Source organism: Panthera pardus, unplaced genomic scaffold (genome assembly GCF_024362965.1).
Source record: "Panthera pardus isolate Hobbes unplaced genomic scaffold, ASM2436296v1 HiC_scaffold_8, whole genome shotgun sequence".
Taxonomy (NCBI): domain Eukaryota; kingdom Metazoa; phylum Chordata; class Mammalia; order Carnivora; family Felidae; genus Panthera; species Panthera pardus.
The window spans coordinates 146,828,171-146,851,470 of record NW_026527013.1 but is presented as its reverse complement, the minus strand read 5'-3'; the positions used below and the strand labels follow the sequence as shown (position 1 = coordinate 146,851,470).

Sequence of the window (23,300 nt, the reverse complement as noted above, 5' to 3'; positions counted from 1 at the left end):
AGCCTGTGCAGACGTGGCCAACTCCACAGTCAAAGAGCTGTGTCCCTTGAAGTGCTTCCAGTTAACATTTCCTCTCCGGAGGAGATAAACAGCAGGCCTGGTGACATCAGTGTAGCCACCTAGGGCTTAAAGCGGGAGGACTGTTCAGGGGCTCCTCTAAATTCGGGCTTGTGCTTGGTGCTCCTCTATCAGCAACACTATCTCTCACCTTCACAACAGCCTCTAGGGGTGGGGGAGCAGATATTACTGTCGAGATTTTATCCACGAGAAGATGGAGACTGAGAAAACTTATTTGGCTTGCCCAAGATTTCATAGCTACCATGTGAGAGCCAGAATTAAACTTCAAGCTTCTGGCTCTGTTCTGTGAGCTGCATACACTAGGGAAGAAAGGTCCCCCAACACGGGTCTCTTCTCTGGCTCCCCGGGACTCTGAAGGCAGGAGCGAGGGGACAGTTGCTCAATGTGAACCTCAAGGACGGGGATGTTCCCCCATATTCTACACCTCCCTACAATCCGCCATTTGTTCACTCATCAAATATTAAGTACTACCTCGAACCAAGCACAATAGCGCCCCCCCCCCCCCCCCATCCGCAGGGGATATGTTCCAAGACCCCCAGCGGATGCCTGAAACTGCGGGTAATACCGAACCCTATATAAACTATGGTTTTTCCTATACATACCTACCCATAACAAAGTTAAACTTACGAATTAGGTGCAGTAAGAAATCAGCAATAATAATACAAAGAACATGTGTAACAATATACCGTAATAAAAATTAGGCGGATGTTACGTCTCAAAATATCTTACTGTATTCTACTCACCCTTCCCGTTCCCGTGATCACGCGAGATAGTAAGGTGCTGGAGGGATGAGAGGAAGTGAGGTGATGACGTCACACTGTGACGTAGAATGAGGCTACCATTGACCTTCGGCAGATTCGTCAGGACGATCTTCTGCTGCCCGAGCGAAGCTGACAACAGGTAGCAGAAACCCGGGAAAGCGAAACCGAAGATGGGGGACGGGTACCACTGCACTGTGCTAGGAGCCGGCCACAAAGATGTAATAACCTCTGGGCGGGAAGTGTGAAAAAGTTTCAGCCTAAAATGGAATCGGAGAATAGGAAATGCAGAATCTCACGCATGCGCCCTCAGAAGGATATGCCGGCTCTGAGCCTGATTATGCAAGACCGACGCTTCTCTCCTGACCAATGAACTTCCGCCAAGAATCCCTCCCCGTCCTCAAGCCAATGAACTTACAGCCTGGACTCTGGCGGAAGTCCCCACTTTGCGTTCTACTCCAAAACGCTCGAGGGACTGGCTTGTGGCTTGCTGCGGTCCACGTTTCCCGTGTTACTCAAACTCTGGTAATTCGAGAGTGCCTCAATTTACCTTTTCATTTAGATTGATGGAAAAGACAGATGGTAATCAGCTAATGACAAGAAAGCCTGAGCCATGGGGGCCAGGGTGGCATTCTCGGAAGAAGTACATTTCAGGGGAGACCTGAGCGTGAGTAAGAGTTACCCAAGTCACAGCAGAAGGCACCTCATCATCCAGGGGGAAATCTTTAGCACGCTGTTGGATATAAGAGAGGTATAGACTGCATAGAAGACATTTGAAAATTATTAGCCTAGGAAAAGATGACATTAGCCTTCCCATGCCCAGTATCCACCAGTCTCCCAAAGAGGCAGACTCTAAGAGTAGCATGCAAACAATTTCTAAATAAGTGCCTTATTTGCAGTTCTAATCAGTTGGTCCCAGTAAGCGCTTTTCATATGGAAATTGGCTAACATTCTGCCTGGAGTTGGCCATCTCTCCCTTCTGCCCTTATCCCCACCTGGACTAGGTTTGCCTCTGTCTTACTCTACTCTGTCCCGCTCCCTCAGGCCAGTAGGAGATCCTCCCATCAAGAACAGCCTTTCTCATCCCTGTGGCTCCCTCTAGCCAACATCCTGGTTCTCTCCTTCCTTTTCTGGGCCAAGCATGTTCCTACTACTCTCACATCCCTGTTCTCCTCTGGTCTGTATTGCAGGAAGACGGACTCCTGCAAGCTGTGTTCCCCACCCGTCGGCTGAGAACCAGTTTCCAGACAGGGCTGTCCAGTGAAATTGGGGAGCAGGAGAAAGAAAGAAACCAAGGTATTTGTCCCCCTTCTCTCTGCTCTGATTGGGGCTTCCAGCAGGAGCTTCACTTCCTTGGTATTTTCAGATCCTCTCAAGCAGCCCCTAACATGATTCTGGTTCCCACTAGGTAGTCCTTTATAATGCCAAGTCCCAAAAGGAAGCTATTGCTCCTGGCCAGTGGTACACCCGACCCCACCTTTGTCCTTCAGTCTCAAGGGCAGTAGCAGCTCCCAGTTAAGCCCCTCTGGCTTCCTGGCCACCCTCTGGCTTTTCTGCAATTCCAACAATCTGTAACTAGCTACCTGCATTGTGTTCCCTGTATTGCTTCTCAAACTTTTTGGTTTTAGGATTCCTTTATATTCTTAAATATCGTTGGTGATATTTATAATAAGATATATTTAGTCTACATCCCCATCCTTGCCACAGAGCTCCTAAAACCCTCGGAATTTCCTAAGTGATGAGAGTTATCAAGGTGTCTTTTGTTATGTTAATGAGATGGCTCCGTGAAAGCTCCTAGGAAGGGGGACTGGTTGCCAGGACAACCAAGGTTGTATTTAGAGGGCTGGAACTTTCAGTCCCACCCCTCTAACCTCCAGAGAGGGGATAGGGGCTGTATATTGAAATCAGTCACCAACAGCCAATGACTTGCATGCTTATGTGAAGAACCCTTTATAAAAACCCCAAAAACAGGGACGGTAGGGCTTCCACATTGGTGAACAGGTGGAGCCTGAGGACAGTGCCATGCTGAGACAGCCCTATGCAGCTCTAACGTCTAACTGCCAGTTACACCCTTTTATAATATACCAATAATCTAGTGAGTGAAATGTTTCTCCGACTTCTGTGAGCCACTCCAGCAAATTAATTGAATCCAAGGAGGGGATTGGAACAGGTGACAACCTAGGCTTGTGATTGGGATCTGAAGGGGTGAAGGGAGGTAGGGGCAGTCTTGTAAGGCTGAGCCTTTAGCCTGTGGGATCTGATTTCCGTCTCCAGGTAGACAGTGTGAGAATTGAGTTGAATTGTAGGAGACCCAGCTGGTATCAGAGAATCGTTTGGTGGTTGGGGAAAACACACACACACACTGGAATTGGGTGCAGGGTCTTATGTTAAAGACACTAAACAGCTGGATTCTATGTACTGCTATTGGTCATATTAGAAGTTAAAACAGGGGCACCTGGGTGACTCAGTCGCTTGAGTGTTGACTTCTGCTCCAGTCATGATTTCGCAGTTCTTGAGTTTAGGCCCCACATCGGGCTCGGTGCTGTCAGCACAGAGCCTGCTTCAGATCCTGTCCCCCTCTGTCCCCCTGTCTCTGTCCCTCCCCCGCTTGTGCTCTCTCAAAAATAAATAAAAAATAATTAAAAAATTAAATTAATTAAAAAATTAAATAATTAAAAAATAATTTAAAAAAAAGGTGGGAATGCAAGCTGGTGCAGCCACTCTGGAAAACAGTATGGAGGTTCCTCAAAAAACTAAAAATAGAACTACCATACGACCCAGCAATTGCACTACTAGGCATTTATCCAAGGTATACAGGTGTGCTGTTTCGAAGGGACACATGCACCCCCATGTTTATAGCAGCACTATCAACAACAGCCAAAGTATGGAAAGAGCCCAAATGTCCATCGATGAATGAATGGATAAAGAAGATGTGGTATATACATATACAATGGAGTATTACTCGGCAATCAAAAAGAAGGAAATCTTGCCATTTGCAACTACGTGAGTGGAAATGGAGGGTATTATGCTAAGTGAAATTAGTCAGTCAGAGAAAGACAAAAATCATATGACTTCACTCATATGAGGACTTTAAGTGACAAAACAGATGAACATAAGGGAAGGGAAGCAAAAATAATATAAAAACAGGGAGGGGGACAAAGCATAAGACTCTTAAATATGGAGAACAGAGGGTTACTGGAGGGGTTGTGGGAGGGGGATGGGGTAAATGGGTAAGGGGCACTAAGGAATCTACTCCTGAAATCATTGTTGTACTATATGCTAACTAATTTGGATGTAAATTAAAAAAAAAAAAAATTAAAAGTATTTCCTTTAAGATCAGGAACAGGGCAAAATGCTCACTTCTATTCAGCCTACTACTGGAAATGCTAGCCAGAACCATTAAGCAAGAGAAAGAAATAAAACAAAATTAGAAAGGAAGACATAAAATTACCTCTGCACATGAAATGATGGTATATGTAGAAAACCCTAAAGAGTCCATTCAAAAAAATGTCAGAACTACTAAATGAATTAATTCATCAAGGTAGCAGGATACAAAGTCAACAAAAATGAGTTGTATTTCTATGTATAAACAATTAACAACCTGAAGGAAATAACAAAAGAACAATTCTATTTATAATACCATCAAAAAATAATAAAATACTTAGGAATGAACTTAGCCAAGGAGACGAGAGACTTGTAAAATAAAAACTACAAAACATTGTTAAAAGAAATTAAAGAAGATATCAATATATAGGAGCACATCTCATGTTTATATTCATGGATGGTTAAAATATTAAATGTCAACTATTAATATACCAAAGTGATCTGCAGATTTCAATGTAATCCCTATCATACTCACAATAGCCTTATGAGCAGGTACAGTTATTCCTATTTTAATGAGGAGGAAACTAGGCAGTGGAAGGCCAAATTAATAATTGGATGCCACATGGACAAATGCAAGATGTGAATCAGCAGTGTGACTAGAATCTCTGTTTTTATATTACATTCCCTCCTATTGAATAAACCATTGCTTGTAGAGAATTCTCCAGAGTCACAGGGTAAGAGAGTTTGCAAAGCTGTATACATATTTTGCTTTTGTATTATTTTCTTATTCAGCTAGACTGTATATTTCACCCAATCTTTGCATCACATGAAGTTCCATGATGTTCAGTTCCGGAAATACTGCTCACAGTTTTCTGTTTCCTTGGTTATTTTATAATTTTGGATTTTTAATTATTTGTGGTAGGATTTTTAATCTAGTGAGACTTTCTCTAACTTTATCTATGGGAATCTTTTGCATTTACTTTTTGTCAGTTGCTCCTGGCTGCTGACAAACTTAGAATTCAAGAACCATTTAACATCATTTTACTAATGTGATCTTCCTTGCATGTTGTGAATGCCAAAATAAACAATTTTCCTTTTTCAGCTACTTTTGCTAGTCTAGGGTATTTTTCTCAACATTTTCATTGAAGCTATCTTCTAGGGTCCAGTATTAAACCCTAGTATTCTTAATTACTACAACTAGAAACGCCCCAAGTGTGACTATAGCTTGAGAGTTATCTTGCAATTTTTGGTTCAGATTTTATTTTTATTTTTTGGCCTCTGGGGATTTTTCTTATTCTTCTACGGGCACAGTGTTGCATTAACAAATGCTTGCTACATTTTCATAGCATTTAGAGGTGTTTTGTGTCAAGAATTTTCTCAGAGCATCTGTCTTGGCTTACCAATGGAAAAGCCTGTCCAGGTACTCTCTACTTTCTGCCAGTATAATAAACAAAGATCTTTGAGCTTTTAAGTTCCTAAAAGAAACCGTAACACTCTGAAAGGAGAAAGATGTAAAAGTCTATAAGATATAAATATATAAAAAGATATAAAATTTTGAGAACAAGGAAAATTCTGCAGTGTGGCCACAATTTCATAAATCAATAAGGAGGTAATCAAAATACCTCAATGAAGTGAGAAAATGTTTGTGTCGCTTATATCAAAGATGGATTTTTATGACCAATAAAAGCGATTTCTTTTTTAAGTGTGAAACCATTTGTAACCTCTGAAATCAATTGTTTCACTTTTGCTATGTAAAGAATTTCATTATAAAGTACTATAAAGTAAAAATTTCTCATAAAAAAACATTAAAAAAAGAAAGTAAAACAAAAAAATTAGTATAGACTCATTTAAATTAAAAATAAACCCATTCCACGTTAACGTAAATAACATTTTTATTTTTAAAAATTATAAAAACCGGCACCTGCTTGGCTCAGTTGGTTAATCCCCCCCGACTTCAGCTCAGGTCACGATCTCAGGGTTCATGGGTTCGAGCCCTGCTTCAGCCACTCTGCTGTCAGAGCCCCCTTCGGATCCTCTCTCTCTCACTCACTCTCTGTCTCTGTCTCTCTCTCTCTCTCTCTCTCAGTGTGTGTCTCTCTCTATTTGCCCTTTCCCTGCTCACACCTGCGCACGCACGTGCTGTCTCTCTCAAAAATAAACATTAAACTATAAAAACAAAAATATACTTGTGAACAGAGTGGCATTGTTTTACATGTCTGCAAATCTCTTCCTTGTCTGGATGAATAAAGGAATAGCTGGATTCTCATATCTGCTTCTGCATTCGATCTACCGTGATATGTTGTTTGGACTGAAATGTGAGGAAATTCTGGCCTCACGCAGATTTGCCATTGAGAATGGGTATAGTATTTTCATAGTCTTTGCTGATACTTGTGGGTATTGTTCTTTGATACCATACCAAAACTCAACAAGTGGTATACTTCAAAGTAACTTGCAGTGTGGAACTTGAAAATACATTGTTGAAATTTTGTACTCTGTTACAATGATACATTAGTCTCTTGAATTTTGAATGGATCTTTGTCTCCGAGGTTTTGCAATCTCGTGTATTGATCATTTAAAAAATACTGGTGTGGGGGGGGGGGGGAGCCTGGATGGCTCAGTCAGTTAAGCCTCCAGCTTCAGCTCAGCTCATGATCTCGCAGTTCATGAGTTCAAGCCCTATGTTGGACTTTCTCCTGGCAGCACAGAGCCTGCTCGGGATCCTCTGTCCCCCTCTCTGCCCCTCTGCCGCTTACATTCTCTCTCTCTCTCTCTCAAAAAAGAAATAAACTTTTAAAAATATATATTGGTGGGGTGTCTGGCTGACTTAGTCGATAGAACATGTGACTCTTGATCTCAGGGTCATGAGTTCAAGCCCCACATTGGATGTGTAGCCTGCTTAAATATATATATACACATATATGTGTGTGTATATATATATAGATAGATAGATAGATAGATAGATAGATAGATAGATATAGATTCATTAAATCATAAAAATCTTCCAGGTGAGGGAGAGCCCATTTCATATAATATCAAAGGCCACATTCATTAATATGAACACCAATCCCATCAAAAAAGTCTTTAAGTATTGGATAGCTGTCAAGCTCACAAAGGTGCTTTCCAAACCAGAGGTGGTTTGGAAACAAGGTTTCCAAAATTCTAATTTCTAAAATTTTTTTTTAACGTTTATTTATTTTTGAGACAGAGCATGAATGGGGGAGGGTCAGAGAGAGAGGGAGACACAGAATCGGAAACAGGCTCCAGGCTCCGAGCTGTCAGCACAGAGCCCGACGCTGGGCCCAAACTCATGAACTGCGAGATCATGACCTGGGACGAAGTTGGCCGCTTAACCGACTGAGCCACCCAGGTGCCCCCCCCCCCCCTGCCAAATTCTAATTTCTACTTTAAAGCTGAAGTTTTATAATTGGCAACAAACAATTACTATCAGTTGTTTTCATTGTAGTCACAGTCTCACTTTGATCACTCAAAAATAACTGCAGAATATCCAAGTGTAATAAAAAAATTGTCATTCTCTAAAGTAAAAAAAAATATATATATAGGATTCTATGAAGAAAGCAGTTAGTTCAGTTGACAAATCAAAAAACTCGCACATGCTTTTTCCTTAAAACAACCTTCATACTTCAATAGGCACTAGCAGTGTTTTATGCCCACTTCCTATATGAACACTCAGAACGATAAAAAAAAAAAAAAAAAAATCATGAGTTAAGTGGGGCACCTGCGTGGCTCAGTCAGTTAAGCATCTGTCGGTTTTGCCTCAGGTCATGATCTCACAGTTCATGAGATCGAATCCTGCATTGGGCTCTGGGCTGACAGGGCAGAGCCTGTTTGGGATTCTCTCTGTCTGTCTGTCTGTCTCTGTTCCTCCCCTGCACACACACTCTCTCTCTCAAAATAAATAAAAATAAACATTTTTAAAAATCATAGGTTAAGGTTTAATAAAATTAATACCTTTTACAGCTTCATCAAAAACATTCTTAAGTGAAACCTCCCTCCCCCCCCAACCATGTGCCCAATGATGAAGAATACTGTAACTCCTACCATTTGGTGCTACTGCCTTGACTGATGGATGCTAAGTCCCCAGACTGACAGCATTCTGACATTTTTTAAATGCTTATTTATTTATTTTGAGGGTGGGGAGGAGCAGAGAGAGAGAGAGAGAGAGGGAATCCCAAGCAGGCTCCGTGCCGTCTAAACAGAACCTGATGACTCAGGGCTCGATCCTACAAACCACGAGATCATGACCTGAACTGAAATCAAGAGTGGGACGCTTAACCAACTGATCTGCCCAGGTGCCCTGCATTCTGACGTTTTGGAAACTTCTTTACAAAACTTTTTTCTTCACCGATGGGCTAGTATTTTCCATTTGCCCCTCCAGATTCACTCCGCACCCTGAGCCCCATAGGGACCATGCGAATGGACTTTCCCTCTGGCTTCTGGGCAGATGCAGCCAGTGGGGAGCCCCAGCCAGAGATGGAAAGATGGGAAGGAGGAGACTGGGATATTTTTCCTCAGGCTCCCCCTCTCTCTGGTCACTGCGGGCTGCCCGCGTTCCTGTGAGGGAGCCCTTCCATACAGCTGTCTCCCCACATTCTCTCCCTTTTCCCTTCGATCCACAGAGTGGTAATGGCTCCCAGCTCCTGCTATTCCAGGGGTACTGTGCCCTCTCTTGTTGCTTTCTCCTACCCCTGCCCACCTGTTATAAAGTCATTTATTCAACTCTCTTCAGTAATCTTTGTGCGTGGCCTCATTTTCCTGCAGAGACCCTGACACGCCATTAACACTCCCCAACGTGTGACACCTGACACTCCCCAACGTCATGGTCCAGGCTGTCACCATTGCTTCTCTAGCCAATCCTTGCCTTTCTGCTAATGGCTCTTTCCTTTCTCACCTACCTGCAGGGCCACCCGCTTTATAAATGTTCCACTCCTCCTTTGCTTACTCACCCCTCTCTTCAGACATTCCTCCTTCACCTTTCGTCTGGGCCATATATATGAGAAGAGGGATCGATGGATAGATAGAGAGATAGACAGAGACACCGACACAAATAATAGCACATGAAGCACCATCCTGCTTTTTAAATGGTCATTATGTACGATTCCTTTAAAACTAACATCATGAATACCCACAAAGGAGTGACCCAGCTTCCATCTGAAGTTCCTTTTGTACTATCTTGCTCACAGCCCTCTCCATCCTCTACCTCAAGGCAACAGGGTGAAGATTTTTTTAATTTTTAGCTTTTTAATTTTTATTTTTTTAAGTTAAAAAAAAATTCTTTATTTTGAGAGAGACAGAGAGAGCATGCAAGCAAGGGAGGGGCACAGAGAGAATGGGACAGAGGATCCCAAGCAGGCTCCCTGGTGACAGCAGAGAGGCCAGTGTGGGGCTTGAACTCACAATCTGTGAGATCATGACCTGAGCCCAAGTCTGACACTTATCTGACTGAGCCACCCAGGTGCCCATTTTTTATTTTTCAAATGTTTACTTATTTATTTGGATGGGGGCAGGGGGCAAGAGGGAGAGAGAATCCCAAACAGGCTCCACACTGTCAGCACAGAGCCCGACGCAGGGCTCGATACCACAGACTGTGAGATCATGACCCGAGCCGAACTCAAAAGTCAGATGCTTAACCAACTGAGCCACCCAGACACCCCCAGGTTTTTTTGTTTTGTTTTTGTTTTATCTTACTTTTCAGAGTATCTTCAGTGCCTTTGTATGCATCCCTAAACAACTATTTTTTTTTTAATGTTTATTCTTGAGAGATCGAGAGCACAAGCTGGAGAGGGGCAGAGAGAGACGGGGACACAAAATCAGACGTAGGCTCCAGGCTCCCAGCTGTCAGCACAGAGCCTGACTTGCGTCTTGAACTCACAGACTGTGAGATCATGACCTGAGCTGATACTGGATGCTTAACGGACTGAGCCACCTAGGCAACTTTTTTTTACTAAACAACTATTTTTTAAGTTTAGTATGGTTTTGAAGTCAGTTACGTTTTTTCTTTTTGCTAGTCTCCTGTCAGGACAAGCAGGCTATGCCAAACCATAATTTCCAGTCACAGCTCAGGACTGTCAGGGGCTCCTCCTTGGCACTTCTGAGCTACTTCTTACTTGTGAGGCTGTGACCTTAAACGTAGGACTGAAGTGGAAGGAGCATGGACGATACCACATCACTTCTGCCACATCCCATTGGTCAGGACTCCTATGGCCAAACCTAGCGGCAAGAGTGTCTGGGAAATGTAGTCTTGCTACGCGCCTAGGCAAAATGAAGCGGGACTTAGAGAACACGTTGTGTTGTCTCTGCCTCTCCAATGTAACTCATGCTCCCAATGAGGGTATTTACTCCTTAAAGATATGTGTCCTGTTCAGTATAACTTTATTCCTCTCCTAGAAAGCACTAAATGCATTTTAACTGACTATTCAATCGTGGACCCATGGAAAAGACCATTCTCTGTTACTTCACACTCCAGTGTCACTAAAACTTGGGCATCATCTTTCGTCTCTGTCGCCTCTGTAATTTTGTAATGTATTTCCTAGGCCCTAGGAAACAATTGCCTGTCTACTGACTTTAGACGTTATGTGAGGATACAAAGTTTGACCTGTAAACAGCAGACACTCTTCAGATAGAGCACAGAGATAAGGGGAAGTCTGAGAGGCAGAATAATAGGGCAGAAATAGTCCTGGACTAGCAGTCAAGTCTGAAGTGTTTAGGAAGCGGAGATGTATCACATTAGTCATAAACACAGGGCTTGAATTCAGGGTTTTATGAGCTGAGAGGATGAAAGTCTGAAAGATGAGGACTCACATTGTACGTTTGTTGTAAGGATTAAATGAAATAGCACAAATAAAGTACTTAGCACAATACTTGTCAAACTGTAAAAATTAACAAGTGGTAGTTGATGTGGGAAACCAAGGCAGAAGGAAAAGGGAGATCAAATTAAATTTCCTTATAACCTGCAGCCCACTGACAACTACTTGAGGCAGACAGAGTATATTCCTTACTGTCTTAAAGCTTTGCTAGAGGGAAAAACAACCTTAGGTTGACAATAGCTAGGCCTCCAGGATCCTGGGAGTCCTCTTTAGCGTATGAAAATCCCTTTGGAAAATTTCCCTTGCCTTTACCCCCGCCCCAATTCCCAAGTATATAATGAGTCGCTCCTCACAATCCTGGGGCAGCTCTTTCTGCCCAAGGGTCCTGTTCCCATGCTTTAATAAAACCACCGTTCTTGGTCTCAGGTGAGCGTCCCACTCTTGACCTTAGCTCAGGTCATGATCTCATGGCTCGTGGGTTCAAGCCCTGTGTCAAGCTTTGCACTAACAGCACAGAGCTTGCTTGGGATTCTCTCCCTCTCTCTCTGCACCTCCCCTGCTCACTCTCTCCCTCTCTCTCAAATAAATAAACATTAGAAATAACCAAAAAACCTCAGTTCTCTGGACCTAAGGAGTGTGGGCATTGGAGGAGCAGGGCTCTTGTGCAAAGAGCACAGAAAGGGGTCTGCAGGTCTCCCCTTTCAGAAAGTAAGGCAGGCAATTAGGGCTGTCACCATCTCTCTACCCAAAACTCCCTCCTGCCTCCTGTGGCTCCCCTGGGTTAAAAAAAAATGCTTTAAAAAAAAATTTTTTTTGATGTTTACTTATTTTTGAGAGAGAGCACAAGCGGGGGAGGGGCAGAGAGAGGGGGACAGAGGATCTGAGCTGGGCTCTGCACTAACAGCAGCAGCAAGCCTGATGTGGAGCTCAAACTCACAAAAGGCGGGATCATGACCTGAGCCCAAGTCAGACACTCAACCAACTGAGCCACCCCCCAAAAAAGTTTTAGAACTGCAGGGGGCTTTCCCTAACCTTGGGCCCCCCAGCCTTCTGTTCCAGGAAACTTCTTTTTTTTTTTTTTAAGTAATCTCTACACCCAATATGAGGCTTAAACTCACAACCCCGAGATCAAGAGTCACATGCTCTACAAACTAGCCAGCCAGGTGCCCCATTTCCCAGGAAACTTCCAAACACGGTACCTGAGCATTGCCCAGCACTAAATCACTGCAGCCTGGAGCATGAGACCAAACACTTGGCCTCATTCGTTCGGTCATTAATTATGATACACCAGGCACTAAGTGCTAGGGCACAGTTAGGTGAAGAAACTAGTCTCTGCCCTCCTTCCATTCAAGTTGGGAAGGCAACACAAAATAGGCAATTAATTTCAGGTTGTAATCAGTATCACAAAGAAAAACCAGGTCGTAATGGGGTCACTAGGGTGGTTGAGAGGGACTTGTTCATCCACGTCACCCTCTCCCGGGCTAAGATGCAGGGGCTGCCAGCTGGGATGGAGAGAGGTATAGATAGGGAAAGTGAGAACAAAAGAGAAGGAAGGGTACAAGGAAAAGAGACTGGCTCATGGAGGGGTAGGGCCCATCCCGGTTAGCTGAGCCCTTTTAGGAGCCAAAAGCTGCTGGTGGCCCAGGCCCTGGCTTTCCTGGTGCTCACCTTGAGTTCATACCCTCTGCCTCCAGGCTTTTTCCAGGGGCCCTCCTGTCCCCAAGTGTGAGAAGGGAGATGATTCATTTTCAGAAGTACCAAATAAAAGCTGTGCTGTTCAGTTAACAGTAAGTCTACAACCTGCTGGAAGTATGTACAAACCACCCCCAACGGTGGAGTCCTAAACCTTTTTATACACTTTATACACTTAACTTTATACCTTAACTTAACGCTATACCTTTATACACTTAACTTCCTGGTTCTTCTCCTGATTCAAGGGCTATTTTCGTGGGCTTTGCAATGAACATGCGCCATAGAAGAAAGGGAGGAGGGACTGGAAGTCTCAGGGTCACCTCAGGGAATGTACATTTGTTCCAATCAGACTACTTGTTGCCTTACGTGGGCATAGGAGACTTCCAGGAAAGGCCGAAACCTCTGGAGCACTCAGCCAATGAGGAACCAGGGGAGGGACCTGCGTGCTAGGAGATAAATTACCTGCTGTGACTGCCCTGGATGTGCCTCTCCATCAGACACCTGCTCTTGCAGGAATATTGATTAAAGCCTGGCTTCGCTGTGCTCCGAGTCTCGGCGTTCCTCCTTTGATTGGGCTTGTTTCACATACCAAGGTTGTGAGTTTGTAACGGCCTGGGAGTGGCCCCAGGGGAGACCTCTGAAGGAGACAGCTGGACACCCCAAGTGTGACCGCCAAACATCTTGGTGCCCCAAGATGACCTGGTTGGAATCATTGGTTTCTGATGGAAGGGTGGAAGCAGAACAGCTTTTCTCTGAAAATCAAGTGGCCCCTGGAGGCAGCTGTCATTTTGATGGGGCTGTGTATGCAAGACTCTCCTGGGGCTGCCTGTCTAGGAGCTCAGGAAACATGAGCCCCAGGGAGCGGGGAGTCACCACTTCGTGACAGCCACAGCAGCCCAGCCTGGAACTAAGAGCAGACACCAGGAGGACTGACTCAGGACTGCTCTGGAGACAGGGGCAGCAGCCAGGAGAAACTCAGGCCTCAGCCTTCCCAGGTGCCCCACAGCTCGCTCCCAGAAGGCCACTGACCCATCTCTACCCTGTAGTACCCCAGTCCACCGTGTAGGCCCCCTTGTCCATGAAGGACAACCCTCCTGGGTTTCCATCCAGGAGATCAAGAATTCTCTCCTGGATGGGAATCATGTGCTCACTTGTAAACACTTCTATGTGGCAACAGATACCAAAAAAGGAAAGAAAACAATCCTTCTTTTAAGGAGATCACAATCTCCTAGAGCAGATTAGGAACTAAGCATGAGGAGTGCCGGGCATATGTGCGCGTGTAAATGTAAGAGTGTGTGTGTGTGTGTGTGTGTGTGTGCGCGCGTGTGTATGTGTGTGTGTCACATATGACACTGCAAGCCCATGAGAGGCCACCTCACCCAGCCTGGGCCTTTTGGAGGGATGAATGGAACCTGCTGGGCTGAGTGCAAGAGTCCTTCAAGGGAGCAAAGAAGTAGGGGATCAACGTGTCCACCGAGTGAAAATGGGGAATGCATGGATGCCTCCTCAATATACTTACGCTAAATAAACATCAGCCATAACTCGCTTCCCGATTTTATTTGAACCAGGGCTTCTGCAGACCCACCACGTCTGCAGACAATACACCATTAGCCATGCTTGCAAGTGGCAAAACAGTCCTGTCCCCTTTTGTTATCAAATTTTTGGTGGGGGAGTCATGAGAGAGAAGTATGAGAAGTTTCAAATGCAACAAAAGCTCTCCAGGATGAAAGTAGGGTGACAATTGTCCCAATTTTAGCCCCAAATGTTCTGCATCCTGGGAAATCCTTGGTCCCAGGGAATCCAGGACAATGGGTCACCCTAAAAGAGACAGTGCAAAAGGGACAGGAAATCAGGGACCTGGCTAGCTGGTCAGTTAACCACCTTGGGGAAGGGAGGGTTGGCTGCAGGTGATGGAGAGGGTGTGTCTATATGTGATGGAGGAAACACTTCTCCTTTGGTAGCATTAACCCCACCTCTCTCCCCCACCCTCGTTGTCACCCCATTCTGAATGCTCCTGGGCAGACTCCAGACAGCAGCCCCCCAACAGTGCTTCCTGACCTCTCAATAACCCCTTCGGGGCGCACAATGGGCTTGCATCCCTCTTAGACAGAAACAACGTGCCTGGCATTGTCCCTGGTCTTATAGCAAGCCCCAGTGGAGTTGGGCTTTGGCAATGTCTCCAAGCAGCTATCTTTAACCCGTTCCTGCCCAGTACACATGGACCCCCTTGCTCACATTCTGTGCCCCTGCTACAGCCTTGAACCCTGACTGATGGCCCATGGAGGGAGGGGGATGATGTCCAGGCAGCTTGAGCTACGGACACTATGACTCTTCGAGTCTTCTCCTCTGAAAGGAGACATCTGACCTCCCCCCCACCCCAGCCAAGGCAGGGTCAGGAGGAGCAGCAATGTTGTTCTACTGATGCCACGCGTCTACCAGACCCCACGTCTACCCGAAAGCCACCAGTCACGCTCAATGCCGCCTCTGTTGCGAGGTTGCTCGTGAAAAGCCCCTGTGTTGTGGCTCCTGGCTCCAGTGAGGTCTTCGATACAAGGTCTCCATTCATGCCACGCTGGCCCTCCTCGGCTGCACAGGCAGCCCCTGCTCCCTGAGGAAAGCTGCCTGGGGTACAGGGTGGATCTTCCCCTCAGCTTCCACAAAGGCCAAGCACATACTGCCTGTATTCCCTCCCTCCACCCAGCACCGCCTTCCATCTGCCTTCTGGGAAACCCTGACACAGGTGCAGAGAAGCAGGGCAGGAATGGACACCACAGTGGGTCCTGGAGAGCCTGTACCTCTCCGTTAACACCCATCCAAGCTCCTGGCTGCCACAAAACGTCAATGAGAGGACACACACAACGAAACATACAAAGGAAGCATACAAACTGTCTGAAAGGGATCTACCTCTAGAGACTGAATGGACAGTCCGCTCTGGGGAATGGGGCAACTTTATTGGTTGGAGAGCTGGTTGACTGGCTTTTTGAAGCTTATGGAGCATGGTGAGTCCTGTAGTATTCTGTAGGGCATTCACACTCCAAGCAATGGAAGAGAGCAGTGGTTCTCAAACATGAGCATGCACCAGAATCATCTGGAAGGCTTGGTACAGCGCAGATGGCTGGACTACCCACCAGAGACAGTGGTTCATCAGGCCTGGGGTGGAGCCTGGGAATTTGCATTCTTACCAAGTTCCCAGGAGATGTGGATGCTGTGGTCAGAGGACCTCTCTGTAAGAACCATCATAATAGGGATACCTGGTGGTTCAGTCGGTTGAGAGTCCAACACTTGGTCTCAGCTCAGGTCTTATCTCATGGTTCTGAGTTCAAGTCCTGCATTGAGCTCCATGCTGGGCATAGAGTCTACTTAAAAAAAAATAAAAAGTAAGAACCATCACAATAGGGTCTCCCCTGTTAAAAAAAAAAAGAGAGAGAGAGAGAGACAATAGGCCCAAAATGGAGTCACTTGTGCTAAGGCCGATGTCACCTAACCAAACTGCTGTTTCAGCCTTTCCCAGGAATGTAATTTTAACCAGTCAGTCTGGAATTTCCTGGTCAACACCAGTGACGAAATCTCCCTGACAGACTCCCAGCATGCTCCAAAGGAAGGTGACCTTGCCTGAAACAATCTACTCCTTGCTGGAATCACTACCTTGCCCTGATTCTTTCTGCCTATAAGTTTTCCCTTTTGTACAGCTTCTTGGAGCTCCTTTCCACTTGGCTGGATGGGATGCTGCCGATCCATGAATCATTGAATAAAGCCAGTAAGATCTTTACACGTATTCACTTGAATTTTGTTTTTTAACACCCCTGACCTCAAGATTATAAATCATTTGAGTTCCCAAAGGCAGTTCCAAAGCAAAAAGTACCCACAAATGCAGTGCAGACTAAATACATCCAAACTGAGGGGATTTGGGGGAAAAAGAGGTAGACATGTATTGAGCACTTATTACAATGTTCTCATCATCTCACATGATCATCATAAAGTCCTATATGGTGGGTAATCATTTCCCAACTTCACAGATGAGGGAAGAGAAAGGCTCAAGGTCCATCCTTTCCCCAAGGATAAGTAAGGGTGTCAGGCTACTCAGCGCTCTGAGGCCAGGCCTGCCTGAATGAGGGGAGGTGGGGTTTGTCAGAGGAGCTTCCTAGAGGAAAAGGAACTCAAGCTGGATGGTGAATGTGATGGGCAGTGAAGAGGGGAGGAGAGTTGGTGAAATGCCATGTTGAAATGGGGGACAGGAGGAGGGGAAGGGAGGTGCCCTCCATATTGGATGGGATAAGAGTCAAGGAGGTAAGAACAGACTGTTTGGGGAGAGGGGTGGGATAAATGGCAGGAGAGGGTGGCCCTGTTGAGGAGCAGTGAGAGGTGAGTTGTAGAGACTGGGAAGAGGGGACCCTGGGCTGCTGTCAGACCTTGAGTGCCACACCAAGACCACTGAGCCTGATACAGTGGTCAGCAGGTGCTCCTGAGTGTTCTAACATTGGCAATGGCATTGATGTGGGAAACAAAAGCAGAATTTAAAAAATAAAATTCCCTTATAACTTACAGCCCATTGACAAGTCTTTGAGACAGGCAGAGTGACATTCCTCTAGGAGCTCAGCTGCCCCCATGACGACACTTTGCTAAGGGGCAAAAGGCAATCTAACAGTATCCTGACCCCCAGAATCCTGTAAGTCTGCTTTAACATATAAAAACTCCTTTGGAAACTTCCTTTATCTCTACCCCCCAAGATATATGTTGGTAATCATCCTCAAAGCTTAAGCCTCACTGATATCCATCTGAAGGGTCTCATGACTGAGCTTTTACTAAACAGCAATAAATGACCTTTTCCTAACAGCAGCTAGCCCCTCAGGGCCCTGGAAACCTTGTTGCCAAAATTCCTTAGAGACTTAATGGGATCCCTAACCTCCTCTCAACCTGAAGGTATATAATCAGTCACTCTTCACAACCCCAGTGCAGCTCTTTCTGCCTGTGGGTCCTGGTGCTGTGCTTTAATAAAACCACCCTTTTGCACCAAAGAGGTCAAGAATTCTTCCTTGCCCATCGGCTCCGAACCTCAACACTCCAAACCACATCAGCATGACTAGGCTAGGGCATGAGGAAAGCTGGGGAGCTAGGCGCATGCCAGCAGGGAGCAAGGAGAGAGCCTGCAGTCAGCCTACCAAGTTGTAGTTCAGGGCAGTCAGTGAACAAGGTTATTCCCTAATATTGCCATCTGATAAGTGGAACAGTCCATGTAGGACTGTGCAACCCAATGTGGGTTTTTGTTTTTTGGTTTTTTGGTTTTTTTAGATTTTATTTTTAAGTCATCTCTACCCCAACATGGGGGTCGAACTTACAACCCCGAGATCAAAAGTCACATGCTCCACCAACTAAGCCAGCCAGACGCCCCCTGTGCAATCCAATGTTACCATTCCCACGCCACCCCCTCAAGATTTTCTATAGGTTGTTATCTTCTGTTTTTTCTCACCTTCTGATGGGTCACAGTGACCCCCAAAGAACGCAGCATTCTGCAGGGAAAGAAAAGGAAATTAGTGGTAAATAAATGGGCACAGTGCGGCCAGCAGACATTTCCCCAGACTGCCAAGGGCCTCAGGACCGTGAGTCGTCCCTGTCTGTGTTTCAAAGGTGTCTTAAAATGAGAATTCTGTGGGCTCTTTCCCAGTCTCTTTCTTCACTCCTCATGACGTCCTGGAAGCTTATTCCCTTTTGGTCAGCCTCCAAAGGCGAAGGAGAAACAAAAGAACCCTGAACCGAATGAGGCTCCTTTCAAAGGCCCTCCCTCAGAAAGTGAGGACATTCTCATTGCCCTGGAGTGGGTGAGGTGCCTGGGTCTCCCCAACCCGCCATCACAGCAGTTACCCTCCCGCTGGCGGGGGGGGGGGGGGGGGGCAGGCAAGCAGGGGAGCCTGTGGGCTGCCCCCCGCCATGTCCCTTCACCAGGCCCACCCACTACCTGGGTTCACAGAGGTATCTTCTTACAGGAGCACAAGAGCAGGAGGCTTAGCAGGGAGATTCCTAATTTCATTTGTCCTCAGATCCAATCTTTTAGCGAGTGGGCAGCAGGCCAGGCCAGGCCCATAGAAGAAAGCCACCATTCCCATCGTGGTGCTGGTGGAGCCGAGCCAGAGGGTGGGGGAGACGCTGTTTGCAAGAGGCACTTTGGAAATTCCTCACATTTTTTGGCTTTTGTCTCTGGGCATTGAGATGGAGATCCACGTTTGACTCTACCCAGAGCTCTGGGACTCTCCTTTGCATTCAAAAGGAAGCTCCTAGCTGAGAGCAGAAAGAATTTGGTGGCTGTTTTCTCATCTCAATGACCAATTGAGTCATTTGGGGGTAGGGGGTACAGCAGAGAGACCGGTTTTCTTTTGCTGCTTCTTTACTACATTTCCTTCTCTTTCACCTCTGGCCCCAGCGCCAGGCCCAAGTCCTAAGTGATGTAAGTGTGACACCTTTTCAGAGAAGAGCTGCCCTCTTGTGCTCTCAGGGATCCATGGGAACATCAAAGGCACCTGCACGCCACCGGAAGATCTGACTGGGAGCCAGGACGCCTGGGTACCGAGGACTCTGCAAGACCCCAAGCAAACCATTGCAGACTTGAACACCTGGTTCCTGCCCCCTCCCGACGTGGACAGGAGTTTGGTCCTATCCTCCCATTTCCCATCCCAGTAGTGGTCAGGGAGGGTTGGACGTAAGACCAGCGTTAATGAGGGACAGGGATGCCAGAGCAAGGCTCCATGAAAACAATGGCCAGAATCCCCCGTAGGCCTGTAATTTCAGAGTTCCATATTCCTCTCTGTCCAGCAAGGCTCCTGCAGTTGTTGTGAAGGAAGATCCCTGAATTACCAGTTTGGGAGCCTGTTCGTTCTCCCGCTGAACTGGCGCCCCTCTCCCATCAGATGCCACTTTGCAAATCAACTGATTCGCAAGCAGCAGGGTGGGAGGAAGAGAGGAAGCAGGGAGCCTCCATGCTGTGACTAAGGTCACTCTGTGCTCCTGAATGCCATCAATTAGCTTTTCCTCCGTTCGTTCTCTTCCTGAGTCTGTCAAAATCACCTACTCTTGGAAGGACTCAAGTCACTGTATCTCCTTTATGACCGAAATTAAGTCTTCATCAAGAATAACTGGCCCAAAGGAGGGGAGACCCTACAGATAAAATGAAGCAGAAGCTTCTGTGACAGTTTCCCAGTGGTTTCTCAGAGACACTCGTCCCTACTGTCAAGTTTTGTCCCCACCAGCCCAACCGCACTGACTTGATCTCCCTCCAGAAAGTTAAAAGAAAACTGATGTAGGGGCAGCAGCCATTGATGAAGAGTGCGCCAGGCCACCATAACTCACTGCAGGACCTCAGGGAGTCACTTAACCTCTGAGCTTCAGGCCTCTCTGAAAAATGAATGGGTTGGCAAGATCTCCAATGTCCCTGGCAGACGTGACAGCCTAAAGCTTGAGTGTGAGCTCCACATCCTACCCAGGGAGCAACTCATCCATTTCCCCTTGCTGCTGTTGAGGTGCTGGCCCTGCCCCAAGGGACTGGCTGTGGCTAGAACCCACACCCTTCGTGGTCTCAACACCCCTCTGGGTGCCTGTGCAGTGAGAACCACAGGCAGACAACAGCCACCCTTCTGGGCATCATGGGCGCTCCAGCCCAGACTGGTCATTTCTCCAGACGCTCGGAGTCTTCCAGGGCTTTCGGGGGGGCAGGGGGGGGGACTTCTGAATTGTGGGTCACAGACTAAGCAGACTCTTGGAACTCATCTGGATTCTTGCAACTTCTCCAAGAGCGTGTCTACTCCTACTTTTTTTTTTTCCTTTCCAACTTCAAGAAACACATTTTCTTGTGAAAAGGGATTACACTGCATTGGTAGCCACAGCACTGCACCCTCTCCTCTCCCGAAGATGAGCCGAGCAACTGCTCTGCCATGACATCCTGGGCATCCACAAAGATGGCCCTTTTTTCCCCTTTGCGCTGGATGCCTCCACCTTCTGTGTGAAGGGATGAGGCAGCCTTCATTTGCACCAGACTAGGTCCGCTTCAGCCACAAGCTCTCTTCAGATCTCTGCTTGTGTCAGTGCATGTGGGTGTGCCCGAGTGAATGTTGTGTCTCTCACTCTCTGTGTATCTCTCAGGGTTTGGATCTCTCTATGTCTCTTAGCGTTGCAGGATTTCCTACCTCAATACCTGGCGTTCGTTTTCTCACCACTTGGAGGAACAAAGAGGTGGACATAAAATGAGCAGCAGGCAAAAGTTTAGTAGAGCATAAGATGACAAAGTAAGAAGAGGATGAAAGTTCTCTTTAAAGAGAGGGGGCAGGGGTGCCTGGGTGGCTCAGTCATTTGAGCGTCTGACTTCAGCTCAGGTCATAATCTCCCAGTCTGTTGGTTCGAGCCTCACATTGGACTCTGTGCGGACAGCTCAGAGCCTGGAGCCTGCTTGGGATTCTGTGTCTCCCTCTCTCTCTGCCCCTGCCCCACTCATGCTCTGTCTCTCTCCCTCTCTCAAAAATAAATAAAAACATTAAATAAATACAGAAAGAAAGAAAGAAAGAAAGAAAGAAAGAAAGAAAGAAAGAAAGAAAGAAAAAAAGAAAGAGAGGGGGCATTCGAGGTGAATACCCATGGACTGTAGGCAAGGGTCTTTGTTGTATAGGGTTCTGGTCAGCACCCCCCTTTTTCTCCCTCATTCCTTCTGAGGCTCTACCCTTATTGGTTGGATAACTCTAGGTGCTGGGTTGTCCATCCCTGATCGGCTCGACTCAGTTGTGTGAGGAATCAGACTATGGTCATGCTGTCCCTTGTATAACATAAGTTTTATGGTTTACTTATTTTTAGTTAGGTATTTTGATTGTCAAGCTCCTGAGGGGAACCTGAAGGGAGGAGGTGGTGTCTGTTACATTCTTAAGAGGAACCTTACCCCCAAGGGGTTCGCTGTGGTCCCTGCTCCCAGTATTGTTCCAAAATACGTGTTTTTCCCACCCATGGACCTCAGGTCCCAACTTTTCCCTGCCTATTTTATCGTATCTTTGTCTATCATATTAGCGTTCTGTCTTTCACTCTGTCCGTGTGTGTGTGTGTGTGTGTGTGTGTGTGTGTGTGTGTGTCCCTGGCATCTCTGCACACGTCTCCTCTGGGTCAATGTGCAGGCGATCCCGTGGAGGCATCCTATTTTCTCCTTCCACTCAGTGCCCAACTTCTCAAGTGTTTTCTACAGGTAACCAGTTGTGGGCCCCCCAAAACCAGCCTCTGTTCGACACCTGTGTCCCCGCAGAGGCCAGAGTCAGCACAACCAACCTCCCTCCGAAAACACAAGGATAAGGTCCAAAGTACTGATGCGCGACGCACATTTTACACGGATGACGGGGAGAGATGGTATCCGCCATTCAGTCAAGCTTCCTTGAGACGTTTTTTTTTTCTCTCTCCAGAATTCCTCTGAAAGCATCACTTCATCACGTGGTTTACATCGGACGGAGGAGCAGGCCCCGAAGACCTGCCGCAAGGGCAGCCCCCTTGCTGTGCGGCACCCTGTGAGCCGGGGCGTGTGGGCCACAGCTGATTGGACCAAGGGTGAGCACCTGACCCGAGCGCTGCCCCTCTATTGGTCAGCCAGCCTCCTAGAGGTAACCAGGCCGAGGGGCTCGCGAAACCTGAGCCTATACTTTGGGAATTCGGGTCCATGTAGGGGGAGCGGGAGTGAGGGCGTTGTCAGTGAGAGAAGCAGAATGAGGAGGAAAGAAAATCGAGAAGAAAGAGAGATTGAGATAGGTCCGTGGCAGAGTAGGATTGAGTAGGGCCAAGCGCTCCTTCTGGCAAGAAGCTGCAGATCCAGGGCCGTGCGAAGTCCTGGAGGCGCTATCACCATGCACCTTGCATCCCTGGTGCCTATCTTGGCCACCAGCCAGCCTCAGTGAGGTCCCCATACAGCTTGTTACAGGGGCCTGTATGCATTCCCGAAACACCTGCTCCCCAGAACCACACCCCGTGTGTCTTCATACAGGTTAGGAGTACTGCTCGCTGGGGGCTCTGGTGCCCTTCCTGGAGTTATAATCTGTGAAACTGAGGCCCTGGGGGGAAGTGTGCCTTGATTCACTATTTCCAGATTTCAAGGTTGGGAGGGACCACCACCGAGAGGCTTTCCTCCCCCATCGTGTCCTTCCAAGACCCTCAGTGAGGACACTTCTTCCGCATTGTCCGGTCAAGAGAAATTCCAGATCTCTGTGTTTGGGTGGTGAGGACCATTCATAAGCACCCACTATTTGGTTGGGTCCCCATGAATCCCCTCCACCCAATGTGTTCACTCTGCCTGGGCCATACAGTACAAGGGGAGTGAGTGAAACTGGAGAAGAATGTGTGGAAGTTTGTGGCTTTCATCTCTTAAACAAATAGCAAATTCCTCCAGGCCAACGCTGCAGGCATTAAACAATGATGTGTTCGGGAAGGCTCTAAGGCGTTACCTTAGCAACGCCCAGGCTGTTTTCAGGCAAGATCTCATTAAAGAGGAAAAAGAACAAAAATAATAAAGGGACGAGTCTGGATGGGGTCCAGGAATGGGGGTCTTTTGGCTGAATGTGTGTGTTTTGTGTTCTGATGTGTTTGCAGCCTGCCTTTCAGCTAAGTTTCCTCTCAGCTC

General features: G+C 46.8%; 1 long non-coding RNA gene across 2 annotated transcripts; it reads left to right on the top strand.

Annotated features, from left to right (window-relative positions):
• The first annotated feature begins 1,297 nt into the window (after nucleotides 1-1,297).
• On the top strand, nucleotides 1,298-22,219 carry LOC109269070 (uncharacterized). Of its 2 annotated transcripts, none has more exons than XR_002080928.2 (3): nucleotides 1,298-1,361; nucleotides 2,027-2,132; nucleotides 22,096-22,219. It is a non-coding gene; the product is annotated as an uncharacterized LOC109269070 (long non-coding RNA). The 2 variants fall into 2 exon arrangements; XR_002080929.2 differs by lacking the exon at nucleotides 22,096-22,219 and adding an exon at nucleotides 16,178-16,451.
• The last annotated feature ends 1,081 nt before the right edge of the window (nucleotides 22,220-23,300 follow it).